We start from the raw sequence: 16,332 nt of genomic DNA, 5'->3' as shown, positions 1-16,332 counted from the left end.
TCTCAGCACTATCAACATTGGGGACCAGATAATTCTTTGTTGGGGGATCTGCCATGGGCGTTGCAGGGTGTACAGCAGCATCCTGATCTCTATCCACTAGATGCCAGCAGCCCCAGCCCTGCCAACTGTGACAACCAAAAGCGCCTCCGGGCATTGTCAATACCCACCTCTCTTGAGAAGCACTGATCTAAGTGATGACTGACAACACTTCATGAGTTTGGCTTTAATTTTTTTTTAATGTTGTTTTGGTGGCATCCTCTGTTTGACTGGAATAGTACTCAATGTTTACCTCCAGTTCCCCTAAAAAAGGAAGGTGTATATTTTTCAACTTATAAAGCAAATCGCTCCCGTGATGAACGGTGCTTCTGAGAGGTCGGCAGTTTCTTCCCTCTGGCCAACATCACTGAGTCACATCCATCCACCCAGAGCTAACACACATCTTGTTTGAAAGCAAAGCCAATAAACAAATTCAAAGATGTCCAAAGGCTGCTTTGAGAAATCCCATCCTGGCCACTGAGTGACTGAAATACAAGGCCGATTCTCAGAACCTCCTGAGAAAACCTTGTAAAGATACATATTTGTAAGTCCTGTCCCAGGGATGAGGTCCTGGTATCTGTGTTTTAAAGAAAATTTCTCTCTAGGACATTGTGGTGATTAGACAGGGGTGGGAATCATGGTCAGAGTTGGAATTCTTTGTTCTTATTCAGGTTAGGAAGGTGAAAAATCCAGGAGATGGATGATGGTAAGAGTCGCACAGCAATGTGAATGTACTCAGCACCACTGAACTGTACAGTTAAATGTGGTTAAAATAGTATGTCTTATATTAAAACAATAAAATAAAATTCATCATTGAAATGTGCAAAAAAAAAAGTCAAAATTGTTCTGTTCTTACTGTCCCCTGTGACTGCAGCAGTGGGTAATTTACTGACGCACAGATTAACATGGGCATTTTCTGCAATCATGCATGATATCCAGATTTATTCACTCAAAGAGCCACTTTATAACTACAACTTGAGAGCCACTGTTATTAGTCTATGTCTGAACAGCTAAAACGGGTCGATTCCTGCTAATGCAACCGAACTTGGTCAACCGTTCCTCCGAACACAGTCATTGTCATGCCCTAAACAATGAAGAGGATGTGCGGCCCTAACAAACCCCTTACTCGGGTAGTACTTGAAACTCCTCCAAACACACCAGTCAAAGAGGGAACACCAGTCAGGAAATCAGGAGACTTCCCGATTTTCTGTAGTCCTTGCCCTGCCACTCATGAACTGTCTGACCTTGGACAAGTCACTTCACTTCCCTGGGCCTCAATTTCCTTGTCTGGAAAACCAAATTAAATACTGATGACTAAAACAGAACTTAAATAGATTACATAACTTGCCTAAAGGTAGAGCTAGTTAGAAGCAGAACCGAGATGGAAACCCAGGTCCCCTTCTCATGCTTCTCTCCCTTACAGACACTCAGGTTGCCCCTCTGCTTGCACTGAGCAACTTGCCTGGGTTACGGTCCTCTTGAGATTATTTCCTCAAAAGACTGAAGAGACCTTGAGGACTTATATTTTAACCCCTATCTGCCCCTAAAGCAAGATGAGAAGTTGGACATTTCCTCTTCTTGGACATTTATTTTCTTCCTCTGTTAATAGAGTGGGTTTGACTACATGAATGAGAAAGAAGTAATGTGGTCATGAGCTCTTGTTACTTATAGCAGACGCAGCAGATGCTGTTTGTTGCTCACCCAGAAGCCGCTCTCCCCACTCTCTCCCTTGCTAACGGACCCCCGTTTTTCCCATCATGACCATATGCCAGGCCCATGTGATGGCCCAGGATGACTCCCAGGATGCTTTGCCAGATGCTCACTTTCCCAGAACCCCTTGCAGCTAGAAGTAGCCATGGAATCCAGTTGTGATGAAGGAAGCACAAAGTCTGAAGAGGAGTTTCTGAGGAAGCTTTTGATTTCCTGGGGAAAGTGACAGACAGGGGAGCTTGCTGGCTCTGCCCCTTCACCTGGACTTCACTGTACTCGTGGTCCCCGGAGCAGCTGCAGACATCTTGGGAAATCCAGGAGGCAACAAGCATGAAGAGAAGACTAAGGGTGGCAGAGGCGAAAGATAGAAGGAGACGGAGTCCTCGATGACATGGCTGACCTGCCTGACCATCCCCAGAAGTGTCTCCTCAGGACCTCTTGTTAAACAAACGTTATATGTCCTCGTGGTTGAAGCAACTAGGTTATTTAAGAATTCTTTAAAGTTACACAAATGCAAACATCTGTTTGCTTTGCCTGGGGCTGGAACTGTATCTATTGATGTGGTCATGGTGATCATCTCCTGCTGATCAGAAGCTCTTACCAGTAGCCGCATGTGCCTTTGAATAATAATAAACAGTGAAATGAATTGCTTTGTAATAAATGCAGTTTGTTTGGTAGACAGAAACCCTTCTAAATATAGAGCTCCTGAAGGAAGAAGAGAAATATTATAAAGGAATCTTTGGTGGTGAAAGAGAAAAAGAAGGCCACCATTACTGTGCCAGCTACTGTTTGTCACATGCATTCGTTTTTGAGCACTTACTCTATGCCTAGCAGTGTGCAAGGTGGTGGTGCCCATGAACAAGACGGGCAAGGGCTTGCCCTCGTAGGGTTTAGGGACAGTGGTGTGACAGGCTATTCAAGAAGGGATTATTGCGAATATTAATAACACACATACCTTCAAGTTACACTTAAAAGTATCATCATCTGTGGAGACACTAGGTTTAGCAAAGGGAGTATTTGCAAAGTAAAATAAAAATTTCACTTGATTACCAAAAAAGAAGAAGAGATTATAGATGAGAGGTAGGCTACAAAAGAGGAAGCAAGGTGCTGTACAGAAGCTCTAACAGCAGAAGGAGCCAACTCCTTGAGAAGGTCAGGAAGGGTCTTGCTAAGGAAGCAACATGTCAGCTGACAGCTAGAAAGTAAGTAAGAGTTAACCTGGAGTGGAGAAGAGCATATAAAATTCCAGAGAGAGGGAAGGCTTAAATTCACTCCTCAGAACAATCCTGTGCTATAATATATGAAGAGAGATTAGCATTTCCATTTGTAGCAGTCAGTATAGGCTAGGTTATGCCATGGTAACAAACAATCCAGAAATCTTTAAAGGTTTAAAGCAAAAAAAGTTTATTTCTTACATATCCATCACAGGGGGACAGGGGTTCTGCACACTGTAATTCCTCAGGAACCCAGGCTGATAGAGGTTTCATCTAGATCCATACTTCCACAATCACAGAGACAAGGCAAAGAAAACATGGCAAGCCATGCACTGACTCTAAAGCTTTAACCTGGAAGTGTCAACGTCACTTTTGCACACCTTCATTGGTCAAAGCAAATCACATGATCACAAGTATAATCGCCCTGTAGGAAGGGGCATCAGTGATATATTCTACCCCCCCATTGTACAGATGGAAAAACAGAGGTTTAAAGAGATTCTATGAGGTGTTCAAGGTCACTCAGCTAGGAGGTGGCAGAGCAGAGATTTGGAATCAGGGTTTCCAACTCAGTCTAGAGCACTTTCAGCCAGAGATGAATTGAAATGCCTGGAAAGGCTTGGAAGTCCTATAGCAGATACCCAAGGAGAACACCACACTTCCTGGGCAAATTGGACTCTGCATGCTGGCCCCCCTAAGCAGACTGGTAACCATGGTGCCCATTCAGAGATGTCTCCTTCCAGCCAGCTTGGCCAGCAGAATAGAGAATGTGGGCTCTCCAGCCCATCCTTATTGTTCTGTGGCATTCAACTCTCTTCAATCTGCTGCTTTGAAACTCAAAGACATCTGTGGGTCTGTGCTGCCAGCATGGGCCCCCCACCCCCTCCACAGGCCCCTTCATCTTGGAACAATGGGTTTTTCCAGCACAGAAGGCTGCCGTCACCACCTCAGCTTGTTCCCAGTGTGGTTTCTGGCTTCTCACCTCCTCAAGGATGAACTACCACTTCAGTTTCTCAATCCTAGCAGCATCTTCTTGGTCTCTGTCTCTGATCCAAGTCCAGACCAGGTAACAGTCACACACACACACACACACACACACACACACACTTTAGACATTTGTGAGGCTTACAAGCCGTGATCTTGGCTAATGTCCGCATGTGTGGTGGCGAATTGTTTCCTCCTCTAAATGTAGTCAAGGATAATCAAAATATCTAAGGAACGCCTGTGAGACTTGAGTGACCCTTTTAAGATAGCATGAAGGACACTTTAAAAGCTATTGAAGTAAATTCTGTTTCTGAAATAAACTCAGTATTGCATCCTGCATCCAGTCGGTCAGAAAATTCTATTGGATCTGCCTTCAAAATGCATCCACAGTCTGACTGCATCCCACTAGTCCTCAGACCAAACCCGGGTCCAGGCCACCATCCTCTCCCCAGTGGACTCCTTGTCTCTTCCTGTCTTTGCTCCCCTGTAGTCAGTTCTCCCCATTGATTCAAATCATCAGATGGAGAGAGTCATTTTTCTGCTGCAAACCTCTGCATGGTTTCCGTCTCCATGAGAGTGGAAGCTGCAGTCAGTAGAGTGCCATGCTGGCCTCTCGTGATCTGTCCCCGTGGTGTCTCTGGCCTCCTCTCCCGACACTCTCCTCTCTCTCACCCCCCAGCCGCGCTGGCATCCTGGCTGACCTTGAACACTCCAGGCCCCGCCCTGCCAGGGCCGAGGGGCCTCTGCATTCATTCCTTTTTCTGTCACATTCTCCCAGGTGCATGGCGCACACCTCACCTCTGAGCCTTTGCACACATGCCGCCTTCTCTGTGGGGGGTGCCTGTCCCCACCCCCACCTGCTTAAAATTGAACCACTAACCCCAACTAGCCCAGCCTTATGCTCCCTACCCTTTCTCTGCTTTGTTTTTCTCCATTGCACTTGTCACCATCCAACATATACTATGTCTGTTATATGGTTTATAATCTGTCTCTGCCCATTCGAACAAAAGCTCTATGAGGACAGAGCTGTTTGTCCCTTTTTATTCACGGCTGTAATAACACTGATCATGGAACAGTGCCAGGCACACAGTCGGAGCTCTGTGAATATTTGTTAAATAAAGGAATTCCATGAGAACCTTATGGCAGATCACCTTAACCATGACCCTTCCTGAGCCAGAAAAGAAAGAACACTGCAGTCTCTCCAGCAATGGGATGCACAGGCTTTGGAGGGAAGGAGAGCTGTGTTCGAATCCTGGCTCTGGTACTTGCTGCGTGAGATGCTAAGGGAAAGTTACCTAATACCTCTGAGCTACCACGTCTCTGCAAAATGAGACATTATTTCTCGAGGGTGTTCTGAGGAATAAACGAGATGATGCATGTGGAGCATGTAACACAGTGTCTGGCCCGGAACGCACATTTGGAAACTGGCAGCATCGCTTCCTAATTATCGCACGACAATGTCGAGATGCCACACAGCCAGCGGTTCTCTCACTTGCCCAGCGCTGGCTCCGGTGAGCTGGTCTCGCAGCCCTTGACATTCAAGCTTTGCCTCCACAAAGTTACAAATTGTCGTTAAGACAGGGATCTTCAGGGATTCTGACAAACAGTCAAAATCACATGGTTAAGTTTCAAACACCAAGGTTTCCTGAAATATTCATTCACATTGGAAAAAGAAGCAATGCAGTGGAAAATGATGAGAAAGACTCGAAGGAGATTTGTAGAATTAAACAATTTCAACTAGCAGGGTCCATGCAGAATGTCCATTCCTGACCCAGATGTACAGATTCCCAAAAGAGTCCAGCAGGGTCTGGACAAGTGAGGTCCCCCAGGCCCATAACTCTGGGAGAGAGCATGTCCTTGAATCGTGTGCCCTCAGCGCCCAGCTTGCCTCTAGTCCCAGCCCTACCGGCCAGTGGGCTAGAAAGCTGCCAGTGTGCTCTCACAGTGCCCCCGTTGGGACGATAAACTACAGAAGCTCTAGCTAATCTCTCTCTTCTCTTTCTTTGGTTGAAGCCTGCACTATTCATAGGGTGCAAGACCCCCAGGTTCCATCCCAGCTCACAGCGTACATCTGGATCAGCAGTGGCCACTCAACTTCAGATTGGCCACATGTGCACAACCTGCCTTCGACCAGGGTAGACCAGACCCCCCAGCTGCCGTCCTGTGCATGAAATATCGCAGACCTAACCCCTGGAAACCCCTCTCCCTCAGCAGCGGCACATGTATAAATCGCAACCTGCCTCTTGCCCTTCTGTGAGCTGGTCCAGCACCCACATGCCTGGCAAAGCTGTGACTCTTCTGTCACTGCTGTGTTGGAGTTTTCAGAGGCACAATGAGGCCAGCAGATCAGCAGCTAGGTCAAGCGTGAGGTTCACGGGAACGTGCATGCGCTTGAATGCCAGATGCCCTGCGATTAGTACACTGACTCTACTCTCACTGGCTCTGGGTTTGTAGACAAATCTAGCTGCTTCCCTTTCCTTATGAGGAAAGGCAGTGTTGAACACAGTTCAGGGCTGTTATGAAGAAAAGAAACAGTGTATACAAGAGCTTGGTACAGAGTGGACAACTGTAGCATTTTTATTATCTTCTAGAATATCTTCGCTTCTATCCCCTCTTCTCCAGCTGGTACTTGGACTATGGCAGTACCCACCCTGGGGGGCTCCCTGCCTGTAGGCTTGCCCCTTCCCATCCTTCCTCCAATGCGGCCAAAGAGATGTTGCTTAAAATCTAGACACAACTATGCTACTTTCCTGCATAAATCTCCACAATAGATAATAGAACACACTTTGTGAGTGAATGTGAAGAAGTGGACATTGACAGAGAAAGCAGAGCAGAGCTGAGGGAACCTAGTTTTCTAAATACCTTCCAAGGACTTGCCCTCATGGGTCACTGCCAGAGCTTGCCACAATTCTATCTTCCACGGATTATTTGATTCAACAAGCATCCACTGAGCACTTCTTCCACGGGAAACACTGCACTAGGGGCTGAGAATACAGCCATCCCCCAGATAGTTCACAGTGTCAGTTACTCCAGGTCAGAAAATATTAAATGGAAAATTCCAGAAGTAAACAATTTGTCAGTTTTAAATTGCATGCCATTCTGAGTAGGGTGATGAAACCTTCCTCATTCCCAATCTGCCCCACCTGGATCCCCACCCATAGGCATCGTCTGCTCCTGACATCCAGCCATTGCCCTCATCCATGATCCAGGGTCACCGGGAGCAGATGATCCCCTCTCCGACGTATCGTATCATCAGAAGGTCAGTAGCAGCCTAAGGCTGCATCACAGTGCCTACATCATTCACCTCACTTCCTCTCATCCTGTAGGTATCTTATCATCTCACGTCATCATCAGAAAAAGAAGGGTTAGGGGACTTCCCTGGCGGTCCAGTGGTTAAGACTCTGCGCTTCCACTGCAGGGGGCACGGGTTCCACCCCTGGTTAGGGAACTAAGACCCCGCATGCAAAAACACAAAACAAAACAAAAAGAGCAAGGAAGTGAGTAGAATACAATATTTTGAGAGAGAGACCACATTCACATAAATTTTACTATAGTATATATATTGTTATAAATGTTCCATTTTATTAATAGTTATTGTTGTTAATCTCTCAGTGTGCCTAATTTATAAATTAAACTTTATCACTGACATGTATGTATACGAAAAAACATAGTATATATAGAGTTCAGTGCTATGCCCGGTTTCAGGAATGCTCTGAGGGCCTTGGAAAGTATCCCTGCAGATAAGGGGGGCTACTGTACAGAAGTGAGGAAGGTAAATTCCCTGTCCCCAAAGTGTAAGAGCCTAGAGGTCCACAGGTAAATGTCGAGGTGCCCTGAGGCATCACAACTGTAACAGATTAGGAGCTCAGCGGAGGGGGTCGGTCAATCCACTAGGGATGTTCAAAAAGCATCTTCATGGAGGTGATGCTCTGTGGTTGTAGGATAACGTCAGCCCCCTCCTTGAGAAAGCAAAAGGTTCATCAGAAATGTGTCTTCCTCGAAGAAGAGAATCAGCTTTTAATTAAAAGGAGCCTGTGAGGCGAATCACTTGGATTAAAAGGACTTTGTTATTCAGATGCTGGGCTGTAAAATGTTTTAGGGTACGTTGATAAGGAAGCAAGAAATGCTTTTGCATTTTCTAAACCTAAAGCAACAGGGAACCCTGCTGCTATTTCAGCACACTCGATCTGTGAAGGGTGGGTTAACAGGTGTTCCCACACAGAGAGAACAGGGTGGTCATTAGTTCTGAAACCCCAGGGTTACTCAGAAGCCTCCATCGCATTTGCTGAACTCTCAGCTCCGGAGCACCAGCCCCCAGAGCTCTCTCAGAAGGTCAGTAGCAGCCTAAGGCTGCAGCAGGAATGGGCTGGGGTCAGGCTTTCACACTTCCAGCAAAGTCCCCAAGGCTTTCCAAGGCAAAAGGTGCACAGGTCACACTTTGAGAACTCTGGAAGAGGGGGAAGGTGTAGCATGGATGACAGCAAGGCTGTGTGGGATCACACTGGTGTCTTCAAGGACTGGCAAACAGTTCCAAATGGGAGGCCAGGGAGTTCAAGCTGGAGACCACAGCTGGGGGTGGGGTGGAGGGGACCTGGGAGCCTCCACGGAAGAGAATGGAAAAGATGTCTCTAAAGAGATATGGGAACATATGTATATATATAACGGATTCATTTTGTTGTAAAGCAGAAACTAACACACCATTGTAAAGCAATTATACTCCAATAAAGATGTTAAAAAATAAATAAATAAATAAATTTAATGCCGACCAGTGTGGTTCAGCAGCTTCCCAGGAGGGGTGGGGTCTCCCCTACAGCCACAGTACATCACCCCTCCCCCAGCAGAGTTCAGATCCCAGATCCCGTGAGGTTTCTTGCTCACTTTTTTTTTTTTAACATCTTTATTGGAGTATAATTGCTTTACAATGGTGTGTTAGTTTCTGCTTTATAACAAAGTGAATCAGTTATACATATACATATGTCCCCATATCTCTTCCCTCTTGCATCTCCCTCCCTCCCACCCCCCCCCCATCTTGCTAACTCTGGAGGCCCACATTGTCACAGAAATGTATGTGGTTATTCTGAATCAGAAGCCTCTCTCCCTTCCAGCCCTCCACAGCCCTCTTTCCCTGGATCGATGGGATTAGAAACGGCTGATTTAATTAGTCCAGATGCAGCTTCACTTTATTACTTTCTCATTTACAGTGAAATAATGGGGAGCAAGCAAAAGGAATTTGTCATTATCTAAGGAACCGACAGGGCTGCTGAGGATGCCAATTTCTCGACTGAGCTGCAGCCCTTAGCTTGAGGCAGACCAAGGAAGTCACTGCCTTTCCAGGAAAATCAGGATTTGTGACAGTTTGTGGAGTCCCAGGACCTCAGTGTTTCTAATAATCACCCGAGGGACCTGAGCGGGAAATCTGCTTCTGCTGCTTTCTGTGTGACGATCGACAGGTCGCTGACCTCGCTGACTGAACCTCCAACGCATCTCTGCATTTGAATCACCTCTGGAGAATTTCTACATCAGGATCCCAGCGATGGTGATTCTTTGGGTCTGTGGGGGGCCCAGAAATCCGCCTCCTTAGACGAAGTTCAGGTGATTCTGATGCACGCTGACACTGAGAGCTCCTCAACTGTGCATATACAGCCTTTGGTCCCAATGGACCACCCGGACCTCATTGCTTATACTCACCCTCACATGCATCATAGGTGTTGGCTGCAGAGAAATTCTCACCAGTGTCCAAAGGCCCCATCTCTCCCCACTTCCACCTACACATGCTATCCCCCCTGCCGAGGGTTTCCTTTTCCTTCTCCACCACCACTTCTTTCTCCAAATGGCAAACTCTCCCTCCCTATAAAAGCCCCAAGCAAGTATTACCACCTCCATAAATCTCACCCTGATTCTCAGAGACAGACCCTCTCACACTGTCCCCTGTGCTCACAGAGCATTTTGTACAGCTCTTCGTAAGAGTACACATTGAATTACATATACTTTTTTCAAGTCTTCACCCAAAACAGATCATGAGATCATTGGAATTATATTTTGTTCATTCCAGTATCCCCCAGAACTCAGAAAAGTGTCTGACACCCAGTGGGTATTCAAAACGTGTATGGCTGATGAGAGAATCAATCAATCAGTCAATCAGTCAATTCATTGTGAGCCAATCTCATTGTCTATGAAGCCCCAGCTCTCAGCTTAGGAATGATAAAATGTATAGCTGTCTAAGTGATGTGATTTCAGAGAGATCAATAACTCACTCGATGCCCCAAAATAGCTTCCCTCAAATCCTGTTATGGTGCATGAAATTCTCACCATTAGTTTATACTCATTTAATTCAACAAATATTGATTTTGACAAGAACTGTACGAGATCAACTTGAAATTGTAGTTGGACCCTGTCTAGCATCATCTGAGAGAAGCACTGGAGAGCTACTCTTCATACGGAGGCAAATACTTAACCGTGGAAGGTTTTCAGGAAGAGTTTCTGGCTCTTGGAGAATTGGTGGCCCTACTTTCTGAAAGAAGGGACAGCATGGGAGGAGGAACAGATGAAGTGGGTAGAAGGGGATAAAGAGTTCACTTAGGGGCATCACTTGGGGAATCTATGGTACGTTCTCGGAGAAGGTGGCCGGTAGGTGATAAGATACGAGCCTCTGCAGCTCAGAGGAAAAGTGTCCTGGGATTTTATGACTGAGGGAGTCACCCAAGCATAGGCAGGTCCAGAGCATGCGATGGAGTAGATGACGTCACACAAGGAAAGGCTTCAGCATAAGAAGGAAAGACAGCCAAGGACCAAATATAGGGAAGATCTCATAGTGGAGAGAACTTAAGGCACCTGACATCTGGCTAAGCTCTTAAGTATAATATCATCATCTTGCTCAATTACCATTTGCTGAATGAATGAATAAATAAAGTGAGTGGATGAATTTTGTGCTGTAAATACTATCATTTCCATTTTCTTTTTATTTATTTATTTTTTATCTTTTTTTTAATGGAAGTATAGTTGATTTACAATGTTGTATAAGTTTCGGGTGTACAGCAAAGTGATTCAGTTATATATATATCTATTCTTTTTCAGACTCTTTTCCCATATAGGTTATTATAGAATATTGAGTATAGGTCCCTTCGTTGTACAGTAGGTTCTTGTTATTATTTCCATTTTCTTGGCAGGGCAACTAGAGCTTAGGGAACAAACTGACTTAACCGAGATTATACAACAGAGGCAGAGCAGAAATTCAAACTTAGTTTTGTCTGACTTATTCCTTTCTTCTTTACTGCCTTCCTTTGTGTTAAATAGATATTTTCTAACCTAATTCTCCTTAAAATCCAGCTCAGGATTACCTCCACACGGAAGCCTTCCCTGACTCTGTCTTTAATCTAGCCCATGACCAAATTGGAAGACTTTTCCTGGGTTCCCACTGCCAAAGCAGAAACAACTCCAGACTACCAGCTACTCAAGGGCAGTAATCATTCCATCCTCATGTGGAGCTTAGCACATAAAGGACTTCAATAAATGTTTATTTAGGGGTAAAGATTGGAAGTAAATAGACAATTACAATTTTGTGTGCTTAGTGCTAAGATGAAAAAAGCACAAGGTACTGAAGGACCCCGGGGAAAATGGTCCCAACTCAGACTCGGGGTCAGGGCAGCCTACCTAGGGCACAACAGATGAATAGGAGTTAGTCTATCAGGAAAGAAGGGATAATATACTAGGAAGATGGATCTAATATAATGTTTCCCAAAATAGGGAGTATGTGCCACCAGAGGAGACAATTTTAGGTAGTGTGGGGAGAATCTTTCTTTTTTTATTTCAATAGTTATACATTTATTTTCCTGTGCATTAGAAAAAGAAATATGCATACACACATACACATGTGTTCAGTACATTAAACCCATGCTTTTGCACCTATAGTAGTTAAGGTAAAACCTACTTTTTAAGTAACAGTTAATCTTTAAAATAAATATTAACAAAATAATGGTACAGGTGGTACCGGACTATGGCAAAACTGTGAAGGTGATACTTGAGTACCTGGAGCTTTGGAAACACTGAGCAAAGGCAGGGAGGTGTGAAACAGCACGAAGCACGTAAGCGCTACAGGCAATTTACACAGATGGAATCGTAAACTAGATGGGGGAGTGCTGTGCGGACAGTTCTGGGTGCATTGGAAGGGACCACATCATGCAAGCCTTCAAACACTTGCCAAATAGCTTGGGATTTCTCCTGAGAGCAGAGCAACAGGGAGAGGACAGAGTCAAGGAAGTTGCCAGCATTTTTGTTTACGCAAAAGGGACACTCAGTCCCACACTTCAAGAGTCTTGAGAAACGCCTGCCAGCTCAAACAATCAGAGATGCAAGCCAAGATAAACCTACAGTGATGTTCACTGTAGCATCATCTACGATGGCAAAAAACTACAAACAAGCTAAATGTGGGACAAAAGATTGAGTACAAAGCAGCAGCTCCATGCATGAAGGGTGCAGCCATCAAAGTTGTTTTCAAAAATACACAATAACGTGGGAGAAATGTTCACACGTAAAGTTACGTGAAAGACGTAGATACAAGTCTGTATATTCGGCAGGATATAGACATACATATTCATTACAGGAAGAAACCTGGAAGGATATACACACACAAATACACACATATATATTATAAATATAACAGCGTTTAGAACTGTGGCATGCTTATAATTTTTTTAAACTTTCAGATTCTCTAAAATTTCTACCACAAATAGTATTTCATTTATTTATTTTTCTTTCATTTCTTTGATTTCTTTTTATTCAGGGGGAAAAAGAAGCTGTTTTTAAGAAGAAAAAGACATTTTCACCAAGGTGGTGCCGAAAGAAAGCCCTTGCTCTCCAAAACAGAGCCCAAAGCAAAGCTCCGAAGGCCAAGAAAGCAGTGATAAAAGGCGTCCACTCAAAAAAAAAAAAAAAAAAAAACCCACATGTCACCCACATTCCATCAGATAAAGACCCGGCAGCTCTCAAGGAAGCCCAAGTTTAAAAAAGCCCCTCCGAGAAAACCATAATTCAAAAAGAGTCATGTACCAAAATGTTCATTGCAGCTCTATTTACAATAGCCAGGTCATGGAAGCAATCTAAGTGTCCATCGACAGATGAATGGATAAAGAAGATGTGGCACATATATACAATGGAATATTACTCAGCCATAAAAGGGAACGAAATTGAGTTATTTGTAGTGAGGTGGATGGACCTAGAGTCTGTCATACAGAATGAAGTAAGTCAGAAAGAGAAAAACAAATACCATATGGTAACATATATATTTGGAATCTAAAAAAAAAAAAAAAAATGGTCGTGAAGAACCTAGGGGCAAGACGGGAATAAAGACACAGATCTACTAGAGAATGGACTTGAGGATACAAGGAGGGGGAAGGGTAAGCTGGGACCAAGTGAGAGAGTGGCATGGACATATATACACTACCAAACGTAAAATAGATAGCTAGTGAGAAGCAGCTGCACAGGGAGATCAGCTCGGTGCTTTGTGACCACCTAGAGGGGTGGCATAGGTAGGGTGGGAGGGAGGGAGACGCAAGAGGGAGGAGATATGGGGACATATGTATATGTATAACTGATTCACTTTGTTATACAGCAGAAACTAACACACCATTGTAAAGCAATTATACTCCAATAAAGATGTTTAAAAAAAAAGGAGGGGAAAATGGATACTACTTAACAAAAATCTCTAAGGACAAATACAAAACTAATGTAGGGCTGATATTCAGCTGGTTCTTACCATAACAGCCAGGCACGTTGTCTGTTATTTTCAGTTGTTCAGTCTGTTGGTAAATATTTCGAATATGACTCCTGAAAATAATCAAAAAGATTCATTGCTGTAGTGGATAGAAAATGGATGGATGGGGTTCAAAGGTACTATGTAGAACAAACTCAACCATTATTCTATCATCAAACTCCCCTGACGACGGAGTCGGCCATGAACAAGATCAAAGACAACTACATGCTCATGTCCACTGCAGACATCCAGGCCAACAAGCACCAGCCCAAACAAGCTGTGATAAAGCTCGATGACCTTGACAAGCCAGGGTCAACCTCTTGATTGGGCCTGACGGAGCGAAGAGGAGGACATTCGAGTGGCCCTGGATGCTTGGGGTGTTATCACCAAAACTGGGATCATCTAACCTGGCTTTGTCATCTCCAAAGACAAAGAAGAAAAAGGAAGTCACAGAGGACTATTCGCTGTTGCCCCTGTAATAATCTCCCCAGGAAAATGAAAAAAGAACGGATCTTGTCACTAATTTTAAAAATCAGAGGATGTGTTCAAATTCCCTTTTATAGTCACTACCCTTTTGTCTCCTGCCGGCTGAGTGCTGATACAAGGCACTGGGCTTTTGTTCCTGTAATACTGAGCTTGTCTTCATCAGTAACAGTGTGCCAGAACCCTTTTCTGAATCAAAACTGGGGCCATGGAAGAGGAGGATTTCTGATTAGGCCCTAGAGTTTGTCCTGTACAAATGAACTTTCCAAGTGGGACAGAGAGAGAGAAACTGAGAATACAGTAGAAGGGAAAAAACTATCTTCTTTATACTCCAGCTAATTATTTTAATCATCTGATCCTACTTAAGTAATGAACTAAAGCGGAGTTAAGGCTTTTGTATTTGTACTTTTTTAATGTTGTCTGTTTCCTCTTCATTCATTACTTAAATCGTAGAATCTCAGGGTTGTTGAGAGGCCCACGAGCTCATCTAGTTCAATCCTTTCATTTTGCAGAAGGGAAACCAAGGCTCAGTGCTGGACTGATTCAGAATTTAGTAAAGGAAATAGTACAAAGACAAGAATGGGGAGGAACAGCCGGGATGTAGTGAAAACTATGATACAGTTTGAAATAAAGCAGAATTCCAATATTCCTTAGCCATGCAACCTTCATAAATATCTTACTGCCACTGAGACTGAACTCTACAAATATAAATGGAGATAATATCACCCACTGAGTGAAGGTCTGGAAAATAGTGGGCCAGGGCTGGGCGTACAGTTGGGTCTCGATATTGGCCACATGACGTACAATGCATGTGACACACACATGTCATACGTCATTGCACGTTGAACGTGAGGTCAGGAGTTGCAATTATCATCCCCTTGTTACAGACTAAGAAGCCAAGTTTACACAGCTAGAAAGTGGCGGAGTCAGTATTCACACACAATCACAAAATCAGGAACAGGAGCTGTTAAATGCTATTATACCCCGTGCGCCTCAGTAAGTCCTACTTCTTTACACTGATTTTAAATCAGTAGTGAAAGCACTACAAAAACTGCCAAGTGCTGAGAATTTAAGGAATGACCATTTTTTTCAAAATATCCAAAGTGGTGGGGGTCCTTCTCAGAGTCAAAATCGATCTGAATCAGCAGTTTCATCTCTAGAATGCTCTGCTAAGTGATAACTCAGGCTCATTTCAAGTGGTTTCTCAAGGTCATTTGATTATAGTTCCGAACATACAGATCATCTGATTGCCTTGGCATAAGTACACGCAGGACCGACAAGGTCCTGGGTATGAAGTAGAAAAATGTAAATCCTAGAGACAGCTGCAGCATTAGCAGTCTGGAACCCCGCAGTCCTACTGCTGACTCCACCACTTACAGCCCTCCTGACCAAGGACATGCTCATCAACCGTGCTGAAGCTCAGTTTCTGCATCCATAAAATGAGGACTGATACTCAAAAAAGGCAACATAGTATTGTCCCATGTGTCTTAGCCAGATACTGACAAATTTAAATTGGAAGTTCAAGATTCTCTGGTCCAGGGGTCACAAACTCAAATGCCTACAGGTGCTGGGCAGATAATAAAATGAGTGAAACAAACTTAGTGTTAGACAATAGGGAGTGGTGGGGATTGTGGTGAACTAAGGATGCTCACTGAGAGAACTGCTGAATTCCAGCTTTGCACGGAAATAGGGGCTCAGGAATTCTAGATTTCTCCCATTATCAATGGAAGGCAGAAATTTCTTTTTTTTTTTTTACATTTTTATTGAAGTATAGATGATTAACAAGGTTGTGTTAGTTTTAGGTGCAGCAAAGTGAATCAGTTATACATATACATGTATCCACTCTTTTTTAGACTCTTTTCCCATATAGGCCATTAGAGTATTGAGTAAGGTTCCCTGTGCTATACAGTGGGTCCTTATCAGTTACCTATTTTATAGATAGTAGTGTGTATATGTCAATCCCAGTCTTCCAGTTTATCCCTCCCCCTCCCCCCACCGTTAACCATAAGATTGTTTTCTACATCTGTAACTCTATTTCTGTTTTGTAAATAAGTTCATTTGTGCCATTTTTTTAGCTTCCGCATCTAAGAAATATCATACAATATTTGTCCTTCTCTATCTGACTTACTCACTCAGTATGACAATCTCTAGGCCCATCCA

The 16,332-nt window shown here is 44.0% G+C and overlaps 1 long non-coding RNA gene across 4 annotated transcripts in view; it reads right to left on the bottom strand.

Moving 5' to 3' along the window:
- The window catches only part of LOC132413289 (uncharacterized), a 445,109-nt gene that overhangs the window by 306,441 nt on the left and 122,336 nt on the right, over positions 1-16,332 (bottom strand). For all 4 annotated transcript variants that reach the window (XR_011246238.1, XR_009516685.1, XR_009516684.1 and 1 more), the window contains one exon: positions 13,693-13,763. This is a non-coding gene — a long non-coding RNA (uncharacterized lncRNA). The remainder of the gene's footprint in view (positions 1-13,692; positions 13,764-16,332) is intronic.

This window comes from Delphinus delphis, chromosome 17, assembly GCF_949987515.2.
Source record: "Delphinus delphis chromosome 17, mDelDel1.2, whole genome shotgun sequence".
In the NCBI taxonomy this organism is placed as follows: domain Eukaryota; kingdom Metazoa; phylum Chordata; class Mammalia; order Artiodactyla; family Delphinidae; genus Delphinus; species Delphinus delphis.
Note: the sequence above shows the minus strand (reverse complement) of the source record. Positions and strands in the feature narration are given on the sequence as shown.